This window comes from Chionomys nivalis, chromosome 7, assembly GCF_950005125.1.
Source record: "Chionomys nivalis chromosome 7, mChiNiv1.1, whole genome shotgun sequence".
NCBI lineage: Eukaryota > Metazoa > Chordata > Mammalia > Rodentia > Cricetidae > Chionomys > Chionomys nivalis.
Genome location: NC_080092.1, coordinates 73,283,414 through 73,301,310, shown reverse-complemented (window position 1 = coordinate 73,301,310; position 17,897 = coordinate 73,283,414). Strand labels below are relative to the sequence as shown.

The 17,897-nt window shown below is 39.0% G+C and overlaps 1 protein-coding gene across 2 annotated transcripts in view; it reads right to left on the bottom strand.

Annotated features, from left to right (window-relative positions):
- The window catches only part of Ca10 (carbonic anhydrase 10), a 474,608-nt gene extending 473,723 nt beyond the window's left edge, over window positions 1–885 (bottom strand). For both annotated transcript variants that reach the window (XM_057776888.1, XM_057776887.1), the window contains exon 1: window positions 536–885. The gene's annotated coding sequence lies outside the window, so the exon portion shown is untranslated. The remainder of the gene's footprint in view (window positions 1–535) is intronic.
- Between the last annotated feature and the right edge of the window lie 17,012 nt (window positions 886–17,897).

The following is a 17,897-nucleotide window of genomic DNA, read 5'->3' as shown; positions in this document are numbered from 1 at the left end:
GATCCGGACGCTTTCCCACTCGGAGAGGAGGAGGGCAGGTGGGGGCGGGAGCAGGAGGAGGAGGGGGAGAAGGCTCGGCCAGGTGAGCGTTCGCGCCGCCACCCGGAGTCCCCACGTCAGTCGGGCCGCTAGGCACCGAGGGGCGGAGGCAAAAGTCCGATCCGGGTGGGGCGGCGAGGCCATAAAGAGCAGCCTCTCGGCATCAGCACGTCAGGCCACCGTGGCCGCTGCCTCGGCTGGGACCTTAGACGCCAGCCTTGGAGCTCCACCCCGCCCGGCTGCCTCGGTACCCTTCCAGGAGCTTGGAGTTTCTTTTCTCTTTAAAAGAACTTCGCTGCTGCTCCTTCCGCACGGAAAGCCGGGCGGGACTCTTCCTTAGAGGATTGTGCTTTGCTCTCTCTCCCTCTGCAGAGGAATTTGAAGGATTTTTTTTTCCTTTCATAATCCATTCCCTGGCCTCTCCTTTTCGTCCCGCTCCTGCCCCCTCCTTCCTCTTTACCCCTTCCTGTTCGAATGCCAGGAAAAGGCTACTTACCCCACAGCTCTCTTTGCAGGATCCCAGACCAGGTGCAACTCTTGCCCGCAAGTCCCTCACCTCCCTCCTCTCGCAACCGTCGCTCTAAGTCCGGGTTCCAGAGGCTGCCAAGAGCGACCCTACCAGATCAGCTGCGCGAGGATCCGATACCATCGGAAACCCAGGCCTCAGGGGAAACGGGTTTCCCTTTTTGTTTTTCATTCGCCGTTTTTCTTTAGGGAAGCTGTCTAACGCTTTGGTGGGTTTTGCAGGGCCCCGGGATACTCTCGGTCAGCGACTCTCAGCGGCTTTCTAGAAAGGAGATTTCCCCCAGCAAGCCCGCGCGCGCGCGCACTCCTGCCCAGCGCGCAGCTCTCCCGAGTCCCAAGGGAAGGAGGGGGCGGCGAGAGCACCACCCACCACCCTGGCGGAACCTGAGCCAGTCGGTCCGCAGAAGGTCTATCCCGGGAAAGGCTGCCGGGGAATGCAGTGCAGATACAGGGTAAACGCACGGAAACCCTGCGCTCCAGACTGTTCGCCTAAAAGGACTGGGAGCAAACAGGGGAGGAAAAATTGCAGCAGATTTGTGTGCGGCTCTCACTGCAGGAGTTTGGAGAAAGCCCCAGACCTACCTCTTTTAGGGTACTAAAGAAGAAGGCAGGGTAAAGGGAATTCCTGAAAAGATCTAGGATTTCTCGAGGCGCCTTTCCGGATACCAAAGTGTGACGTTGGGAGGTTTTGCATAAACGCGGATGGACACACACAACAACACACGCACCACCCGCAGGGAATATTTTTGTACTTTTAGATTTCTGATGCTTAGAAGCCATTTGACTGTAAGCCTCGGTCTAATAAGCACAGAAAAAGTGGGCAAGTGGAAAGGAAGGAGGTGTGTAAGGGGGAAAAACCGTGTTGTTTGTCTGCACAGCAGATCCAGTGAACTCAGTGAGCAAGGCATCCAGACTGTGGCATCTAAGGGTGCGGCATAAGAGCCAAAGTACCTACACCAGAGGGCTCCCCGGATTCTTGAAGGGAATCTAGGGAGTCTGAAGATTCTTTGTACTGGGAAGTGGGGCGGCAGGGTATTATGGGGGGGGGGTTGCTGAGAGAGGAAGGGAAGCTGCTGGCTGACTACAGGAGCCAGAGTGTGCGGTTCTGCTGCCTCCGGGGATTCTAAAAAAGAACCGCTGGCAGACTTGCCTACTCTTTAAGAAGGAGGTGTGGCCGAGGGTTTTTTTTCCCCCTCTCTGAGATGACAGCCAAGGACTCCAGGTGGCCAACACATTAAAAATCAAGGCTCAGATGAAATACATCCATGATTTTTTAGGTAGAGAACTTTGAGGCTCAGCAGGAAAGACATTGAGACTTGAGAACATTAAAAGATTCAGAGATGGTGAGAATTAGCCCATTTGGGAAACATATGGGGGAGTGTTTGTCTCCGTGCCTTGAAAGTAGACTGCATGAAAGGGATTTTGGAGTGGAGAGAGAAGAAAGCAGTTTGCCAAACAAGAACAGATCCGACCTAAGGAGAGTTCAGTACCGCGGACAGCGACCCACCTTCTCCACTTCCCAGCTGGCTTATTGCCAACAGGAAAGCTTTCTCTCTAGGAGTCCCCACAAGGTGACTGAGTTTCTATACCACAGTCCATTCAGGTTCATTCATTTATTAACGGACTGTAAAAATATCAGTCTACTGACTTACATATATCAAGCACTGTAGTGTTGTGATTTTTAAATTGGAAAGCTTAATAGATTTTTTTCAAATCTTAGAGGCTGTGCCTTCATCTACATTTTGCATTAAAGCCAAAGATAGTAAATAATAATTATTCCCTTTATTTCCCAACTAAACCTGGCTTTACCACTGCAAAAGTTTAGTTTTTCTTTGGTTACAATGTATTTTCAAAAAGTAAATTCTTAAATTTCTTAGCTTAAAATATGTGTTGATTAATTTCTATAGACCATGCATTGATGAGTCCCTAGCATGAATTATCTAAATTAGTAACCATTTACATCCTGTCTTAGTCCATTTGTGATGCTTTCACAAAATAACACAGCCCACAGAATTTATAAATAATTTCTTACAATCCTGGAGACTGGAAGAAGGCCAAGATTAGGGCATTCCATATTTGGAGGGAAGCCTCTTTCTATGCCCTTACATAACAAGAGATGGAAGGGCAAAACATGTTAAACTACTTTCCCTTGATTCTTTGTAGGCTAAACCCTTTCATTCACGAAGGTAGAATCCTTATGACTTACTTACTCCTTTAAAGGCCTAACTCTCATACAAGTACATTGATGATCAATTTTGAAGGGCACACATTTGTTTTATAAGATATCATCTCTCAGAGTTGCTATTGACCTTAGGTCTTATTGTTACTAACAAGTAGTGTAGAGATTATAGCTGAACGCCCAAATTACACAACTTTGCTACACACTTTATAAAATGAAAAGCATCACTATGGGAAAGTGAAGGTATTCACGTGACACTCGTAGAGTCAATCAAAGGCAGGATGAAAATGGCCTTGCAGAGTATGTAACTTCAAAGTTGTTTATGTTAAAATTGAAAGAAATTATTACTGGCAATTAGGGACAACCCAGTGCATTTCTAGTAAGGAATCCAGTGGCCAGTTCTCTTATACTTGCAATCTGGCAATAAATACAACAGACCCCTAATGTTTGGGCTCCTTTCTAGCATTTTCTGAAAGAAGAACAATAATATTTTTAAGTGTTTTCTAGGATGAATATATATTTCTTGTAAACTGTCAAATCCTCTCACTAAATCCAAATAAAAAATCAGTGAGAAAACACTAATCAATTAAGAATCTGTAAATCAGAGTACAATCCTCATTATTACCTTTTATTCCTAAATCAATGAAAAATAGGATGACCCTAAAGTTATTTATCATAAGTGCTTTAAAAAGCATATTCTCATATATTTTTAAATGCATGTGTGCAAGTGCACACCTATGTACCCTTAGCTCAAAACAAATTTGTTCATGTAAATGCAGTGCTCTTGGTGACCAGAAGAGGGCATCAGATTTCCCTCAAGGTGAACTTATAGGTGATTGTGAGCCTTTGGATATGGGTACTGGACACTGAATTTAGGTCTTCTCCAACAGTAATACTGCACTCTTAACTACTGAGTCATCTTTCCATCCCCTTATATTCATATGTTGATGTCTTTAAAAATATCCCTCCAATACTATTTTTATCTCATCTCATTCCTATTCCTTTACATTTCTCCATTACAAATTCAGTGCAAGTATTTTACAAATCGAGCAGAATTTTGAGGAGGCCCAAGTGTGAGAGACAGCATAAGTTGCCTTGTCGACATTAGAGTGAAAACAGTTATGTTCCTAGGAGAGGGTAATGCTGAATTCCTTTCGGTTTTTTTATCTTCTCTTTTATTGAACCCCACTGAAACAACGATTCATCTGATTGGTCAGACTTGCAAGGACTTAGCACTTATGAGGACATGCTTCTTCAAGACAGTCCCCTCATGGGAGGAGAAGGTGAGGCTAATGAGGCTTCTTTCTTTACTTTTTGCTTTGTTGACTAGCCTGCATTAAAGCACAAAGCGCTCACCCTGTATTTCAGTCTCCACCCCTCCTTCTTCTTGAGACAATGTCCTGCTATTTTGCTCATGCTACACTGAAACTAACTCTGTACATTCGTTGCATTCTCCATGGTATATCTATGATCTTGAGAAAAATAATGTCAGTAAGGTCTTTGTCCTCCTGCAGTGACTGCATTTCTGAGGTCAGCCGCAATCAACCATGTACATGGAAAAGACTATTTAGAACCTACTTAAATTACCAACCATCTATACAGGTGATTTCCTAGTTCTGGATCAGAAGGGAACAATTGGGAAAATGATGTTTTAGTTTTGAATTCAAATCTTTTTATCTAATGTGCTTATACAAATAAATTTCACATCAAAAATTGAAATTACTTAAAGCAAAAAAGATATGTCATGACCATGAATAAAAAAGCTCAATATTATTAAAATAGTGATTTCATCCAGGTATATTATGAGTTAATATGGTCCCAATTACAATCTCAGAAAATTCAGGCATGATGGTATACATCTGTCATCCCAAAACTCCAGAGGCAGAGGCAGGAATATCATGAGCCTAAGGGAAACTTGGACTGTATCAGCAAACAAAACCAGACGCCAGCAAAACATTCATAGAATTAACAAGCTGTTTCTAGAATCTATATGAAATACAAAGGATCTGAATTATTCATTTTTTTAAAGAAAATAGAACAAAATTACAAGATTCAAACCATCTGATTTCAAGACTTATAAAATGATAATAATCAAAACAGTGAGGCAGTTGCATCAAGACTGAGAAGTAAATCAATGAAACAGAAAAGTAGGGAGTCCAGGAACAGCACATCACATGTGAATTCAGCCAATTTTCACTGAAATGCAGAGTCACTTACTTAGAGAAAAGAAAAAGTTCCGTTAGGTGTGGTGAGTGAAGGAAGGCCTGAGTAGATGTGTAAGGAGTGGACGAAGTGATGTGTATTATATGTATGGACATAGCCATGTCAAGGACCCATGCCTTAGGCCCAAGGGATTTGGCCACATTTTGCTGCTGCCCCTGAGAATGAGGTTCAGAGGGACCACCACGTCTTCTTCTCGTCCAACTGCAAATGTTAATAGTGAGTTCAAGTTCAAGTGTGAGTCTTTACAAATGATTGACCAGTTTGTGCAAAAACTAACAACTGCAGTTTCCTCTAGATGTCTGCATCCTGAGACTGCTCCTACAGAGACCTCCTACCAAAACTAGCCAACACCTCCCCCGGTCTACACGTAATGAATGTTCTGAGACTCTGGGTTGCTGTGCAGTTTGTGTTACTCCATAAATTTGTACATGCTCCACCTAATTCCAGATTTTCTGTACATAATATCTATATGTCTGTCCTTCCTTCATTCTGACCCTGCCCTTGTTAGATAAATTCAAGTCTTAGCTATGAGGCAGGGACATTTAGGGATGATATATATACAGATAAAGCATACATGTTTGACATGTCCATACCATATCCAAATGTGAAAAAGGCATATATATATATATATACATATATATATATACACACATATATAGTAAAATTATGTATGTCACAATAGCTTTTAAACAAAGCATATAAAGACAAAACAACTGTGTATAGGATGATTTCATTTACATGAGATTATCAAAAAATATGCTACTCTACAAAAATATATGTCAGTTGGAAATGGGCTTAGGAAACTAGGGAGGGATAGCAGAGAGAGATTACTAAAATTAAAATAAAGCTCATATTTGCTATTCTGATTTTATTATACCAAATTTTCTGATTATATACTTTAAACACATTCAGTTTGCTTTATGTCCACTATACCTTAACATCATCTACCTAAATGATTTCAAGTTTTGGAAAAGTAAATAAAAAATGATAATAATGAACAGAATATTAACATGCTGTTGGCAGATTAGGCTTAGATTAATTGATTACACTATTACTCTATGTGAACTGTTAGCTACTATTTACCTACCCAGACTTTGACAAATATTGAAAACTGAAAAAGTGATTGTAATTGGGAAGGTTTTGAATAAAGGAATAAACCCCAAATTGTGCCTAAATCTATTTTACTGGTGTTAGATTGCTGTATTATAATTATCCTTTAGGTTTCATACAGTCTTATTATGTATTATTGACTGGGATAATTTTTCTGGAAGATACTACAAATCACACTGCCAGTCAGTCTTGGAAAGAAGCCAGTTTGTGAAGAGAAATAAAGATTTGAGACATGAGCTTCAGAGAAGGTGGAGCAAGAATTTTGCTTACATGACTAAGAATGTAGGAATAAGGAGTCTACATTTGAGAACATGTTCATGGTTTAGATTAATTGGATTGTGTAGCTGAGATATGTGGTATGGTAATCAAGGTGTTTGCCTTTTGTTAGGCACACGGAAAGTTCCTGATAAACCTGGCATGCAATCGGATGATCTAAGAAGAATCCCATCTAAGAACCAGTTAAATGTTAATCTTCGAATGTTATTTCTTGCAATACACTTTGTGAAAATTCCCATATCAGAAGTTGGACTGCGATGATAAGGGTGTTTCAGAAGATCACAAATCTGTGCTGACGTGGCAGGTATTAGAAGCAGAGGCAACTTCTGGTGCTAGCTCAAAATGCAGGGTAAATTAGACAGTTACAAAGGGCAGAGCTTTATCAGAGCATAATGCATGGTGGACAGTGAGCAAGACTCCGGTAAGAACACATAGTATGTATGCACAGATAGGCCCTCTCACCGCAGGAACTCCCCAAGTGTTCACAGGAAGCAAAGAACCTCAGAGGGAGGACTGAATGTTTTTGTTTAACATGCAGCTTGTGGACATCAATTGTGAATTAGTCTCCTTCTGCTATGACAAATTGTTACAAACTTAGTGACTTCAAACAGATGTTATTATCTGGGAGTTTCCTAAATCGAGGATCTAAAAGTGAGCCTTAGGTAGGTGTTCTTTCAGGAAATTCCGTGATTTTTCCAGTTTTTAAGGCTATTTCTATTCCTTGGCTCAAGTCATTCTTTCAAAACTATCTTCACTTCAACCTCTGCTCCTCCCTCCACTCACACCTTTTCATCCTCCGAGGAGGAGCATTTGGGATACAGATCAGTGATAAAGTCCTTATATGGTCTGCTGAGCCCCTGGCTTCAAGTTCCAGTACAAATACAATAAAACTTCTCAGTTCTCACATTCGTAATCCATGTTCCAGGGATTTGGCGTGAACATCTTTGAATGGATATTTGTTGATCATCACAGGCAGATAGGTGTAGGTCTCATGAAGAATAGAAAGTAGAGTATGTAAAATAATAGAATATGGAAAGTTTGCTACTTTTCAATATATAATGATATTCTTTGCATTGTAAAAAAAAGTAGAGTATGTAAAATAATAGAATATGGAAAGTTTGCTACTTTTCAATATATAATGATATTCTTTGCATTTTTTTCAATAATGAGCGCATGTGGGTTGCTGGAAGCTTTGGTTGAGTCCATCAAGAAGGAACAGGAGGTTATTTGAGAGGACGAAGCTTACTTATATAGAGAAATACCAGATGCTGAAATGGACATATGTCACCAGAACATATTATCATCATCTCTTTGGTTAGAGGATTAGTGACCTCCGGGACTCATCATATTTCTAAAGGAGATTGTCTTCTCATCCATAATTAAATTTGTCATTAATCTAGGGCACTTCTATTCATTAAAACAAAATAGTAGGAGTTTTATCTATTTGAAATATTATGATTTATTTTATATTTAAGGTTTTGTAGATAAATAATGACCAAGGATTAATACACACAGAGACTGTAATATTTGAACCATCTTTTAGGGCATCATTTTGGAGGTAGTGAAACCATTTTACATTTTCCTTTCTTTCATTATTGTTAATATCTTTACATTATCTATCTGATCAAACAGAGTTTAAAACAAAATAAAAATTCATTTGTCATAAATAAATAGCAAATACTTGGCAAATGATGGCTTAAAAATAAAAAAACATATTTGCTTATATTACTAAGTCCAAATCTTTGGCATATGAGTCTTGGTTTTGATGTCTGGTTGTTCATAAATCACTGGGAGAGAACATAAACATACACACATATCTGTCCACTGAGGCCTGGATAAGGGCAATGTGGTTTACATACACAGTGTGAAACTTTTCAGCCATAAGTAAGAGTAACACCGTGAAACAAAGTGAGTAGACCTGGAGGTAAGCATATGGAATGAACTTCCCTAGTCTCAGAAGGACGAATATTGTATCTGTTCTCTCATTTGTTGCTTCTAGATTTTATATAACCATATAAAATCATGTATGTATGTGTGATATAAAGCTAGAAGTAAAAGGGGGAAGAGGACAGGTTCACATTGAGAAGTATAATCATCATACTCTAAACATATGTATGGAAACTTTAAAGCACAAACAAATTCTAAATCATGCTCATCTGTCCCTGATCTTACTCCATCTCTTCATTTATAACGCCTCCACAAACACCTTCCAATAGCACTTCTATTTTTGTTGTTATGCAATGCAGTGTGGCACAGAAACAGAAGGTAAATGCATTACCCCAAACCCTTCATCTTATTATAAAGTTCTTCTCTTAAATCCTTCTGCTTTTTGTCCAACACCGTTTCAGTTCTTTGCTATCATTTGGGCATGTGTATTTACGTATGTGTGAATACATATGTGTATATAAACAACTTCCTGTGGGATTTTATCCTAATGCAGTCCTTTCCCTCTCCATGAGCTAGCTGCAGAGATCATCAGGTTGTAGTAATAGATCAATATAGAGAATTTTAGTTTCATAACGATTCTCAAGTTTTAAAAAAAGCTTTCATTAGGACAAAAGTCTGCTTCCATCTCAGCTTGTATAATTTTGGAGTTAGCAATTAGTGTATTAGGCTTTTAAATTATTTGCTAAGTCTTTTTTTTTTTTTTTACATTGCCATTTAATGATTAGCCCTAACACCACAAACATTGTTTCACTTATCATTTGGTACATGAAAGGCACCTTCCTGTTCTCTATTTAGAAGCTTCCTCATTCTAGAGTGTAAAACACTACATCCCCACCCGCTTCTCTTTCTATTGCTGGCTACTGCCCCTACCACCAAGGGTTTCATTTGAGGTCTTCTTGAGATCTTTCTAGCTTGTTTAGGAATTTATCCCTGGTAACATTGATTGGCAAAACAAGCAAACAAACAAGCAAAACAAAGCAGCAACAAAACAACAGCAACAACAAAACCTCATATATATATATACATACATACATACATATATATATATATAAAACAAGAGGCTGGCTGGGTCATAGCTTCTAAAGAAGAACCTAACACTGTTATTTTGCTAAATGGTCATGGTATTAAACTGATCCCAAATGCTTATCATTATGCACATAGGTTAGTACATCTCTCAGTTCTCATCAAGGAAGCTATTTTTTTTGTAGTACACAGACAATGATATAGAGACTCACAAATGGTCAACATACAGAGAACAGGAGACTATGCAATGTTCGGCTTTAAATAGAATATCTACATCATACACCCTCCCCCAAAGGCTAAGAAATCACTTTAGAAAATGGGACAGAAAGACTGTGAAAGTCATAGCAAAACAGTATTGGCCAGGCACCTGTTGCAAACTTAGGAAGTCCTACGTCTGGCTGAAATATTGGTAATTGGTGGGTACTGGGGATTAGAAGATTATTTTTTCAGGGATGTGTCCTCTGAGAAGTTATCATGCTCAAAAAGATATTCCTACACTCATACACTATAGGCAGCATCAAGTATACTCTGTGTGTGTGGGACACATAATTTAGAGGAAATAGTGACAGTGATGGGTAATGGGGAACATGCTGATTAGTTTTATCCCAAGTTTATACAAGCCAGTGTCATTTGGGAAGGATGACTCTCAATTGAGAAAATGTCTTCTTAAGTTTGCCTTATAGGCAAGTCTATGGAAAATTTACTTAACCATTACTTGTTTTTTAGGGCAAGCTAAGCCCACAGTGGATTATGTCAACCCTGGGCAAGAAATCTTGAGTTGTATAAAAATACAAGCTGGCAAGTCATGAGGGACAGGTCAGTAAAGCATTCTTCCCTGGCTTCTTTGGTTCCTGCTTCCTGCCTTGAGTTCCTGTCCTGACTTCTCTCAATGAAGGAGTGTGGCTTAAGAGTTGTAAGCCAAAAAACCTCTTTACTCCCCATATTGATTTTGATCAAATTGGGACCGCTGAGACATCTAGCCTTGTTGATTCTCAGCCTCTCTATCATGAGACAGCCTTTGTTGGACTACCAAACCACATTTTGTAAGCTAATAATAAATCCTCTTTTAATATATATATATATATACATATATACATATTTTCTTATATAATAGTATAAATAATAATATGTATTTGAATTTATTTTGCACATGTATCTATATATTCACATGTTGTCTGTATATCCATAAATTAATATACTCATATGTAATGATATGTGTATGCACATTTATAATTACACACAGACATGTTATGGAGAGCCTTTCAGTGATTCACAGTGCATTGCAGGGATTGGAATTTGCTGAAGAAGTCAAAGAAAGGACACCCACATCCAGGGTTCTGCTATCATAATTGAGCGAAGCAACTGAAGGTTTTCATTTATTACAGATAAACATTAATAACTTTATTTGACTCATTAATAATTAACTGGACCAGGCTCTGATTCTTATATAATTGTACCTTTTGAAAGCCCACAGCAGAGAAATACTGTGCAAAATGCAAAACGCCAATTTTATCATGAGTAATAAAAATTCAATTAAAGTTAAAATAAATGTGCAAGTTAGTAACCCGAGCTTAACATAAAGCCATGGAACGTAAATAGATTTTTAGCAAACAGAATAACAAGGGTGTGACAATTTATAAAGCATATTGAAAATCTATCATTGCTTTCCTCATGCTGGTGAGAAAAAGCCCACATTGCAGGAGAGAAGAATAATTTCTGACACTTTTATTGTGCTTTATAGCTGAAACATTCCACCAAGGAGGCTGAATGGGAAGCCTTCTATATAGAGGCACGTTAAAGCAAATGTTTAAGACATTTTTTCCCTCCATGTGCCTTTGGAGAGCTTAGAATTCAGCAGCACTGGTGAAAGCTTCATTCTAGACAATACAAGTGACATGGCAGCAACTTGGAAGAGGAGCCTTGGACCTCCCGGCCTGTAGACTCTCTTCTTCTTGCTATTTAATGATGGGCCAAGCCACCTAACATCTCTTATCTTCATAAGAGCAGAAGCAAAATTGAAGCCTTACGTTGTAGCTGTAAATGCTTCAAAGCATGTTAGGAAAGAGTTAAAGGCAGATGTGTGGTTACAGTGCCTTGCGTTGGTAATGGGATTAATGAATGCTGAGCAAGGGATGAGACCACAATGCAAGGGGTGTATCTGGAAAGCTTTATTGCATCTTTCCTCCTTCTTCGCACAAATCAGAATGGCACATTCAAGTAATTTTATTCTTCAAAGGGAGAACCCTAGGAAGGAGTTTGCAGTAATGCTATCAGTTCTCAAAATAGTATTGGAATTCTTTTTTAAAAATGGATCTTAAAAATCATTCTAAATAAAACAGCTATACTACAGTCACAATAAGTTTTAACACTTAATTTCTTCAGTGAATTTAAATTGCTCAATATTCATATATTCTAAGGAATGTGACATAGGTTTTGAAAGTAAGTTAGGAGGAAACATTTCATAAACGTGTTTTTAGTAATTATAACATGAGTAAAATACCTGCATTATAGGTTCTTTGCCTTGGAAAGAATCAGTCCATTCCATGAAGCTTCTGACCTTGATTTAAAGTGCTTTCTACAGCTGAATCCATCAGTGTTTGACATACACATCTGGAGAGAAGAGGGACCCACTGCTCTACATGGTAACCAGTCCCACTTTTGATTATTTATTTATGTCAATTCTACAAAAAAGTCAAAATTATGTTTTCTTGCATTTTCAATTCCATCACTTCCATCCACCCCAGCCTTCCTATCTTCTCTTACTCATTTTCTAAGCAGCAGACACTTTAAAAGTGTTTTCAAAATGTTTTCTTTTTTTAAATCTATCTATCTATCTATCTATCTATCTATCTATCTATCTATCTATCTATCTATCATCTTACAACCCTCTCTCCTCTCTTCCCAGTCCCCCATATTCCCTCTCCGTTAACACCTCCCCATTCCACATCTTCATTTCTGTTTAAGAAAGGGAAGATCTTCCATGAATATCAACAAAACATGACATATCAAGTTGCAGTAAGACTTAGCACCTCCTCATGTATTAAGACTGGGCAAGTTGACCCTGTATGAGGAGAAGGGTCCCAAAAGCAAGTAAAAGAGTTGTAGACAGTCCTTGTTTCCACTGATAGGAGTTCCACAAGAGGACCAAGCTACACAACTGTAACATATATGCAGAGTGCCTAGGTCAGTCCCATGAAGACTCCCTGGCTGTCGGTTTTATCTCTGAGAACTCCTATAAGCCCAGGTTAGTTGATTCTGTGAGTTTTCTTGTGGTGTCCTTGACCCCTCTCTCTCCTACAATCCTTTCTCTTCATCTTCTGCAGGATTGTTTGAATTCTGCCTAATTTTTGACTGTGAGTCTGCATCTGTTTCCATCAGTTGCTGGACAAAGTCTCTCTGATGTCAATTGGGCTAGGGACCAATCTGCTCATAGGAGATGGTTAGTTTAGGCTACATATCTGTAGTTGGAAGCAGCTCGTTTGTCTCCTGGCTGCCCAGACCAAAATAATCACACAGAAACTACATAAACTATATTAATTGCAATATTGTTTGGCCAATATCTTATACATATTCCTGGATAGCTCTTATTTCTTAAACTAACCCATTTCTATTAATCTGTGCATTACTACAAGGTCTTGGCCTACTGGCAAAGTTCCAGCATCTGTTTCCTCTAGTGGCTACATGGTGACTCACTGACTCTGCCTACTGCTGTGGTACAATGGTTTGTACACTGTCAATTGTATTTTAACAAAACATTGATTGGCCAGTAGGCAGGCAGGAAGTATAGGCGGGACAATCAGGCAGGAAGTAGAGGCGGGGCAATGAGAACAGGAGAATTCTTGGAAGAAAAAGCCCATTTCTGCTGTTGTGACCCAGCCACAGAAGAAGAAAGATATGATTGCCTTGGTGAATAAGGTAACAAGCCCCGTGACTAATATAAACAAGAATAATGGGTAATATAAGTTATAAGAGTTAATAAGAAGTCTGAGCTACTAGGCCAATCAGTTTATAACTAATGTAGACCTCTGTGTTATTTCTTTGGGACTTAACGGCTGCAGGACTGGGCAGGACTGTCTGTATTTATCTTACCCAACCTGGCTATATTCTGTTAAGCCATTGGCTGGAAGAAGTTTCCTTATTAACCAATGGCAATAAAACATATTAATAACATTCAGAGGTAATCTCACATCATATATCTTCCTTTGATAGGAGTCTAAACTGGAGTCTTCCTTGCAGATCTGTGGGGGATTCCCTTTTGTTAGGTTTTTACCTGACCCCAAAATGTCCCCCTTTCCAGTAGTCTCTTTCAATTTTCTCTTTGCTCTCGAGAGTCCTTGGATGGAAGAACATTTACAGCAGATCTAAGAACAGGTGCAAAGATACAGAACATTGCTTCTGGTATGGGTGAACATCACAAGGACAATTGAGTTCTGTCTTAAGGAGCAAGAAGATACATAGTGGCAAGTGAGGTTAGAGGTATCTGCTCATCTGATGTCATCTAACATTGTATTCAGGGGCCGCTAGTCTAGACTGTTTCCAAAGTGGTGTGGCATCCATTTGACTTGCTTAGCTCAAAGTCTTCCTAATTTTGAGACCATTGCCTATGGTTTTCAGGTACAGATATGGCTCAAGTGAGATTGAGCATGGGGAATGAAGAGTGAAAGGTCGCTGTGAGAACCGATAGTTACAGTTCAAGAGATGTTGGCACATGGGATTAGGAAAGGTGATTGGGCTTGAGATTTATCTTGAGAGCCTGTCTACAGTTCTTGCTGAGAGATTGCAGGGATGGAGTAAAAAGATTTTACTGTGGAATATAGACAAAGTGGTTTTTGAAAACAAAGAATAGGGGCTGGAGAGATGGCTCAGAGGTTAAGAGCATTGTCTGCTCTTCCAAAGGTCCTGAGTTCAATTCCCAGCAACCACATGGTGGCTCACAACCATCTGTAATGAGGTCTAGTGCCCTCTTCTGGCCTGCAGGCATACACACAGACAGAATATTGTATACATAATAAATAAATAAATATTAAAAAAAGATTTATTTTAAAAAAAAAGAAAACAAAGAATAAGCGGATCCAAATAAAAGTTTTACTGGAATGTGAGGAAAGTGATTTTGCAGGGCATCCCATTGACACAGCTAATCTGACTAGGAAGTCGGATATGTTTCTTGGGTTTTGACATATCAAATTTGGTTTGAGTAAGAAATTTCCCATCTCTAGGAACCTCCATATCTTTATACAGAAAAAAAATGAAAGAGTTATCTCAAGTGACTTCTAAAGGCTCAGCCATTGAACTGTGTCTGTAGGATTAAACAAAACCTTTATTTACTAATGGATGCTCTGAACCCAATAGTGACATTGCAGGTGATATTGTTTCACAGGGGCCTATAGGGAAAATAGTCCTCATAGGAATAATATAAAATTCCATTAGAAATGTGCTCAGTGAGTTGAAATGTCATTTACAGCTTGCAGAAACAAGCCCATTTCAATGACCTGACCTAATAAAACCTAAGAGATAAGCATAAGATAAATCTTACTAACTCTTGAGCGTAGTGAAAATGCATAATCTGGTCATTACACACCACTGAGTCCCTCACAGCGGTTTGAGTTCCTTTGCACAAAAGACCTCATCTAAAAGCTCAACAACTGTTGGGTTGGGAAAGAATTTCACAGCGACTGAATTACATGTTATGGCATCACTGATTGACAACAAAAGTGCAGAGGTATTTGGCGTTGCCTTGCAAGTCTGATGTGGAAGAATAAAAACAGGTAGGAACTTGGGTTGCATGCCCAGAGTATGTTTGTGCCCTACTGATGTTTCAAATGTTCACTTTTTTCTCCCTGTTTGGAGAAAAGGTCTGGGTGGGAACCTTAGTTTGTCATATTAAGGTTTTATTATGTCAAGGTCATTGAGTACAGATAGGAAAACAATGACAGCTAAGGTGGAGTGGAAGGCAAACAAAGGCATGTTTGGTTTTAGTGGGAGGAAGACCTGGGGCAGACTAGAGGGTGTATACAATGCTATGCCACCCCTTCCTCCTTTCCTTCAGCATGAATCAGCGAAAGAGGAAAGATTATTTCACAATGGGGTCAAATGCCTCTTAATAACTTTTAACCCCTGCTGAATAAAAGGGTTAATTTTGATGCTTTCCATTTTAAATCACTTGGACACATTCCTCCAAATTTATTTTCAAGGTACTTTTTCATTATTCCTTTGGTCACAGCCATGATGGTCATGACTCATACCTGGTGCTTGTTGGGAAGTTGCTAGGGTGGTTTTCCCTACAGGTCGAGGTTCAGTGTGTCTTGGTGTTGTCTTCTGCCTACCTTTTGAAGGAGTACCCAGTTGATTCTGACACAGTTGATCTGCAATCCACATGGAAATCATTAGATTTCAGGGCAACAGAGTATCTAGCCATGCTCTCTCTTTTATTGTGTTATAATGTATTTTATGTGAAACGGCTACGTTGTATGGTTTAGGACATTAATCCTGTGGAAGTTCTACGGACAGAGGGGTTCTGTCCCTGAAGCTGTATCATTAAACTTGCTGACTAGATAAAATGCAAAGTTCACTCCTACACTATTTTAAAAAATGCAAAAAGAAAAAAAGGGCAGAGGAGATGATTTTTATTCTAGCTAGGACTCTGAAATGGAAAATAGCTGGTTACTTTACACTGCCAAATATCAGACTCTAAAAATGATATGACACTAACTAATAAAACATCAAATATATTTTAAAAATAATTTTTAACAAGTTTATTTCAATTATTTTGTGAATATTTATTTGTGGTGTGTGTGTGTGTGTGTGTGTGTGTGTGAAGGTTGGATGGGGCGCATGCATTGTGTGTATACACACGTAGAGACCTGAGGCCAATGGGTACCCTCTTTTATCATTCAGTGTTTTGTTTAATTAGACAATGTCTCTCTCTAGACTGGCAGCTCATCAATTTGAATAAAATGCCTGACAAGCAAGCGACATGACATAGAACCTTCACTCGGATTCTGGGGTTCTGACTTAGGTCCTTATTCTTGCGCTGGGGTCTTTACCAACTCCCAAGATGCCCCAAGTTTTTGCTTTTAACTTTTTTGCTTGCATGCTTTGTTCTGTTGTGTAATTGAAATACTATATTCCATCCATTTTATCTGTATTTAATTTCTATTGAGGGCAACATGAGTTTTCATTGATCTTAGTAAAGACTAAACATTACTTTATGCTTAGTTAACTTGGTATTGAAAAGAAGGGCATAGCAAGTAAACAAAACCAGAACGAACAAAATAATTTTTATTTGAAACAAAAGCTTCGGTGAGAAGCTAATTGGAAGTAACCAAGACTTCACTAATTAATACTGTATAGCAGTGATTTTAAGTCAGAATGGATTTCAGCAGGCTTTATGTTAATGAATGGTTTTTATTTTTAATGGATTTTGGTAATTTTCCTCTTATCATCCTTGAAAAGTAATGTATGCATTTATCCATAATACATTCCTGGATTTTGTGCATATTGAGTGTAGTAATGGCCTGCATGTGTACTAGAGAAGAGAAACTAGTATAAAGATAAAACAGTCTTAGGAGACAGAGCCTCAAAGGAGGTCCTTGAGCATCATGACCTGCCCCTGACAGAGTTAGTGAGCCCTCAGCCCATTCTTTTTTTTCTTTTCTTTTTTTTTTTTTTTTGAGACAGGGTTTCTCTGTGGTTTTGGAGCCTGTTCTGGATCTAGCTCTTGTAGACCAGGCTGGTCTCGAACTCACAGAGATCCACCTGCCTCTGCCTCCCGAGTGCTGGGATTAAAGGCGTGCACCACCACTGCCCTCAACCCATTCTTTTTTCTCTTTGGATTCCTTACTTTGAGACAGTTTTCTATATAGCAGTGGTTCTCAATCTTCCTAGTGCTGTGACCTTTTAATATTGTTCCTTATGTTGTAGTGATCCCAATCATAAACTTAGTTTCAATGCTGCTTCACAGGTGTAATTTTCTCCTGTTAATGAGTCATAATGTAAACATCTGATACGCAAGATATCTGATATGTGACCCCTGTGAAAGGGGCAACCCCAAAGTTGAGAACTGCTCATCGATAACAGACAGCCTTCTGTTGGCCTTCTACACAGCCACCTAGGGCCCAAAACAGTGGTCACTCTACCACAGCCAGGAGTCATTAGAATGAGGAAGCCCAAATAAATCTTCTTTAAAATGTCAATTATCTCAGGTGTTTCCTTACAATGAAAAAATCTGCTTATCATAAAGGTTAGACACAGAATAAATTCATAATTCCAACAAAAATTTAGGGTGACTGAATCTTAACCTAATATTTTCTGTTTTAGTTCTTCATATTATTATTTCACCAACATTTTGGGTGTTCAATGTCTTCAGTAGAATTACTAAATTTTGCAATTCCAGAATTCAGCACAGGCTTGGGTGTGTCATCTTGGATGTTAATGTTATCTAACAATAACAGCGTTTTCAAAAATGGGTGCTTGGCAAGATGTAAAATAAAATACTTAACTGTTCCTTCTGATGTATTTTACTGGTAGCATTAGGGTAACAAACATGCTTTAAAATCACTAGAAATACATTTTCTGC